Source organism: Capsicum annuum, chromosome 3, assembly GCF_002878395.1.
Source record: "Capsicum annuum cultivar UCD-10X-F1 chromosome 3, UCD10Xv1.1, whole genome shotgun sequence".
In the NCBI taxonomy this organism is placed as follows: domain Eukaryota; kingdom Viridiplantae; phylum Streptophyta; class Magnoliopsida; order Solanales; family Solanaceae; genus Capsicum; species Capsicum annuum.
This window is the reverse complement of record NC_061113.1, coordinates 187776554-187782387: the sequence shown is the minus strand read 5'-3', so window position 1 is coordinate 187782387 and position 5834 is coordinate 187776554.

The following is a 5834-nucleotide window of genomic DNA, read 5'->3' as shown; positions in this document are numbered from 1 at the left end:
GATTATGATGATTTTCTTCGGGCTATGTGAGTCTTTCATACATCCTACATATTTCTTATAAATATTTATGATGATGATGTTTATACAACTACATACACCCCCATATACTCGGTTCCTTTCCATGGTACTGACCTACATCTTCGGATGTGGGCTGCATTTTCTCGGAATGTAGGTTCAGGTGCTCAGTTCCAGGTTAGACAATGATTCTTCAAGCACGCTGTTCTACATCCTTTGTTATGGTAAGTCCTCATGTTCCGAGGACGTGATGTCTGATGTTGGTTTTACGGAATTGTTTATATTTAACAACTGAGTGTGAGTCAGTTGGGGTATGTCTCAATGGCTCGCTGATTTTGTTGATTTTCTTAGAGGCTTATCAGACTAGTAAAGATGTTGGGAGTTGACTAATAAGTCGTATTTTGTTATCTTTCTAAAATTCTTTTATTCTTGGATGATGATTACTCTGTTGATATTTGAGGGTTATTTATGGAAACCCCGTTGATTTGTGTTGAACTGAATAAAAATGGCTCAAAGGGTTAGTTTGGGGCTACTCGTAGCCTCAAGCACCGTGTGATGCTCTGGGACCCATTTTTTGGGGCGTAACAGATACCCAATTCACCTCTCACTTCTGGAAAGCATTCTAAAAGGGTCTTGGCACCCAAGTCCATCTCAGTACAACCTTTCGTCCTCAGACAAATGGTCAAGCAGAAAGGACCATTTAGACTCTAGAAGATATTCTAAGGGTGTGTGCAGTCGATTTCAAGGAAAGTTGGGATGATCACTTGCCTTTGATTGAGTTTGCTTATAACAATAGCTATCATTCTAGTATTCAGATGGCTCTATTCGAAGATCTCTATGGTAGAAGGTGCAGATCTCTAATTGGTTGGTTAGAAGTTAGTGAGGCCTCAATCATAGGTCTTGACTTGGTATTCGACACTTTAGAGAAAGTTCAGTTGATCAGAGAGAGACTTCAGGCTGCTCAAAGCCGACAAAAGTCTTATGCGGATGTTCGTAGAAAGGATCTCAAGTTCGAGGTCAATGACTATGTCTATCTTAAGATCTTTCTCATGAAGGGAGTGAAGAGGTTCGGTAAGAAAGGGAAACTAAGTCTCCGATATATCGGTCCCTTCAGGATTCTCAGTCGCTTCAGCAAGGTAGCTTATGATCTCTAATTGCCTTCAGATTTAGCCTCAGTTCATCCAGTCTTTCATGTCTCTTTGCTCAAAAAGTACATAGGTGACCCAGCTGTTGTAGTCCCTTTTCAAAGCATTGACGTTTAGAACAGTCTCTCCTATGAGAAAATTTCAGTTGAAATCTTAGACTATCAGACTCGTAGATTGAGGAACAAAGAAGTCCCTCTAGTTAAAGTTCTTTGGGAAAATCAGTCCATTGAGGGAGCTACTTGGGAAGCAGAAACAGATATGCGTACCGAGTATCCTCACCTCTTCTCCGTCAATTCAGACCAAGCTCAAGGTAATAGTTCTCCTTAAGATTATTCAGTTTCATGTTCATGTTCCCATTATAAATTTGGTATCTACTACCATTGCATGCATACTTAGTCATGCATTCATGTATCAGTTCAGTTATGAAAATCATGCATCAGCTATGCATTCTTATCTTGAGAAACTCAGTTTATCAGAATATTCAGTTATGCTTTCATGTATCAGTTATCCATGCATTAGATATGCATGAGCTCAGTATATTTAGCATGTCAGTCATGAAGTCATGCCTTAGTTATTCATGTTCAGTTCATGTTGAGCTTTTCTTTTATCCCCTCTCAGTTGATTCTCATTCGAGGATGAATGTTCCCAAAGGGGAGATATTGTAAGACCTCGTAAAATCCTAAGTCTAGAATTTTGCTCTTTAAGCTTCTCAAGCTCCAAGACTTAGAAAAATTTTTCAAGTGTTCAACACTTAGTCTCATTTTAGGCCTCCAAACTTCAGGAATTTATTTAACGACCTTCCTGACCTTCGTTTTTGGATTTTTAAGTTGTATTGCAATGAGGCAAGGTAGTAGTACATCTCGAGTAAGTTTCAGAATTTTTTAGATAGAGTAAGGGCGTGTTTGGGTTTCCAAAATAGTAGCTCGGGGCGATAACCCCGCATCGCCCCAGCTAGAGCACTGCTATAGGGCAGGCACTGCCTGGTGGATCGCGGACTATAAGGCAGGCGCTGTCCGGTGGATAGCACACTATAAGGAAGGCGCCACCCCTTGGATCGCCCAGGCCAATTTCTACAGTCCAGCTCCATGTCCTTGAGGGCATTTTGGACAATTTTCATCCATATATAAGTCCCAAACACGGGATTGAGGCCCCAAATTAGCTAATTTCACAACTTTTCATCAAAATTCACTCAAGAAATATCAAGAACAAGTCTAGGGTTCAATTGGGGGTTTCAAGTTTCAAGCAAATTCCACCGTAAATTCCACGAATTCTTAATCTAAGGTATTCGTAGTGTTCATCCACCGATTCCTTTCATCCGTGGAGTTCAAGAATCAATCTTTAAATACTAAATTATGATTATTTCGTGGTGATATGATTTTATACATGTTGGTGGTTGTTATTTGTGTTGTAAAGTAGTATTTTCATGTATTTTCATGAATATTATGATCATGTTAGTTGGAACCCATGAATTTGAGTGGTTTAATATGGTGAAACTTATGAATATACCTATGCCTTAAAGAGTGCTTCAAGGTGTTTGATAAAATGCATAAGATGCTAGAAATTCATGTTTCCGTGGTTCCAAAGTATCTAAATGACAAGTCAATGTTAACTATTACAATTCAATATGAATTCCATGGTAGTGTAGTGTTGCTATTGTTGTGGTATGAAGCATTCATGATAATGGAGTTATACAATATGTACATGATATATATATATATATATATATATATATATATATGCACTCCCTACCATGCACAAGATGTTGAAAAACTACATGTGATATACTATCCCCTACTTATGATGTTATGAAGTGTGAACTCTAATCTTGTGATCAAGTCAGTCATGTGTGTTAGTTTCCTTCTATCGAGTCCTGGGGGTATTTGTACCCAAAAAATATAGCTATGTGCCTAGAGCCATGTCATGTTTCACAAAACCCAAAATCAAGCCATGATTCAACAGAAATCAGTTAGCCATATGACTCAGGAAATCTAAAAAATATCATGATCTCAGTATATTCTCAGATAGTAGTACTATTTCGTCAGTCAATGGAAGTCAGTTATTCAATCCATGTACTGTCAGTTAAATCATGTTCAGTCTCTTCAGATGGGAGTAGAAGTTAGCACCGAGTGAACCCAAGGATGGGAACTCACCTGCCAGTTTAGGGTGCGATTCTTAGTAGTCATCCTTGTGTTCCAGAACTACGTAGCCAGCGTAGGTTAAGACATCTTAACCTATCAGATTAGGGTTGATGAGTTGGCTTAACCTGTCATTTAGTGTTCCCACGGTTCTTATTTTGAGTACCTGCTAGATAAGGGTCCCTTATAACTGTCCTTACCAGTGGCGTGGTATTGACATCCTTTCAATCGGGGTAGAGATTGGACCCCAACTTAGCTTTATGCGTTATTGGGGCATGTCGGTTAAACAACTACCTCCCATAGTTTCAGACTCAGTCTTAGTAAAAGAACTCAGATAGTTTTTCAGATTTCAGTATACTAAGACTGTCAGATACAGTCAAATTCAGTTACAGTACAAAACTCAGATAGTTCCATCAGTATCAGTCATGTTAGTTATCACTAAACTATGTATTAGCGTACAGATCTAGATATCACGTAATCACGATTCCAATTACTATGTATGCATGTTTGCACTCTCACGTTCATATCAGTCAGTCAGTTAGCATTGTTCATGCATGTAAACCCTTTTGCATTTAGCCTACCTCACTCGTATACTTAGGACTTTCAGTTGTACTAACGCATTTGCGCTATGGTGCTTTCTTTCATGTTACACCATAGGTTCAGAGACACGAGTTCCAGATCAGAAGTAGCATTTCAGTCGCAGAGTTGCAGTGAGATATTATTTTATTTCATTCATTATTTTAGTTCAGTTTTGCCAGACAGAGTTAGTTGGAGACATGTTCCTTCAACTCCCTATCTCATACAGTATTTAGAGGCTTTCAGATTTACTTTAGATTTGATTCAGTTTTCAGTTGTTTTGGGTATTCGTTCCCTCATATAGATGTCATGTTTTATCAAATTCTTTATTCAGTTAAACCTTATGGCCTATTTGTTCATGTTTTCCTTATTATTACGTCATATATTGCAGTGTACAGGTACAAATATCAGTCATAGGTTAGTTTGTGGTCCTTCGGGGTCATAAGCACCGTGTAGCATTCCGATTCAGAAAATTGGGGTGTTACACTCTCTTCTCTCTCTCCTATAATCCCACCCCTGTATGCCATAACTAATTCAAATTTTCATTTTAGCTCCACAACCAGAAAAATTCAGCAAAATTCATGCTAAACAAGTCAACAATTATGATGATTTTTGCTATAATCAACTCCATGTGGAAAGAGATTTTGTCCCCAAAACAGATCCCCCCTCCTCTTGCTCTTCTCCCCTTCCAGCCCTCCCTCCCCCTTTCTTGTTCACACACAAAAATACCTCCCCAAATCACATTGGTTTGACCCATCTAAGGACTACCAAGTTATAATTACTTTTTTTCATTTGTTTTATTATTCAAAAATTATCTTATTAACAAAAAAAATCAAAATAAATCTCATTGATGATAAGTGTTTCAAAGACAAAATCATCAATTTAATTCAATTTTTGTTCAAGTTTTAAGGGAGTTAGATTGAAGTTTGAGATAGTGTTCGATGGAGAAATTTTTTTAATTTAGTGTCTTTGTGGTTGTTCTTTGGTGGTGTTAATTGAGGAAAATGAAAAAAAATTAAAGGAAAGTGTTGGTGGAGAATGGATTTGAGGTTGTTAATGGAGAAATTTGAGTTTTGTTGATGTTTTAGAGAAGAAAGAATAAAAAGTGTATTTTTTATTTTTTAAAAAAAATTCTATTATATTTTAAATATAATATTAGTGAAATATTTTTTTTACAAATATACGCGCCTTTTTTTTAACAGATATTTAAAAGAAATTAAATAGACAAAAATTATGTTTTAACGCACCCAACAAAGCTTGTTTACACGCAGGCAGTTAAGGGGAGATTTTAATACACTTTAAAGATGTTAAGGGGGTAAATAAACAGAAGTTAAGTTTAAGGGCTAAAGTAAGTTGAGAGAATAAGTTCAAGGGGGAAAACATGTCTTCACTCTTTACTTTATTATAAATATAAGGCAAAATGACCTTCTGGACCCTTGTACTATGTCGGTTTTGTAAGTTGGATACTTCTACTTATATGTTTGTCATCTGGACCCCCGAACCCACTAAAAACAACATTTTAAACTCTTTTTGGGTGAGTGTAACACACTCTTCCCATGTCAGCTGCCACGTCTGCCCCATCTTCCATGTCATTTAAAAAAAATAAAAAGTATTACATTAAATTTCAAGTCATTTTTAAAATGCAAAATAACAAATTAAATATTAAAATTAATTTAATTAAATAAGAAAAATTTATAATTGTAGAAAAATTTGAATAATCATATTTTTATTTTTGCTCACAAATTAAACATCAAATTCATTCCAAATAATTAAAATTCTTCTCCAACTAATTTAAATTTTTAACTATAAATTCATATATACAAACATAATAAATTTTCGATTTTTAAATTTGAATATCTTTAAAAAATTCACAAAAATTTTATTTTTTTTCAAGCGAAAATCACTAATTTTTTTAATATTCACTATTACTCACTTTCAATTCAAATTTAAATTTTAATCCCCC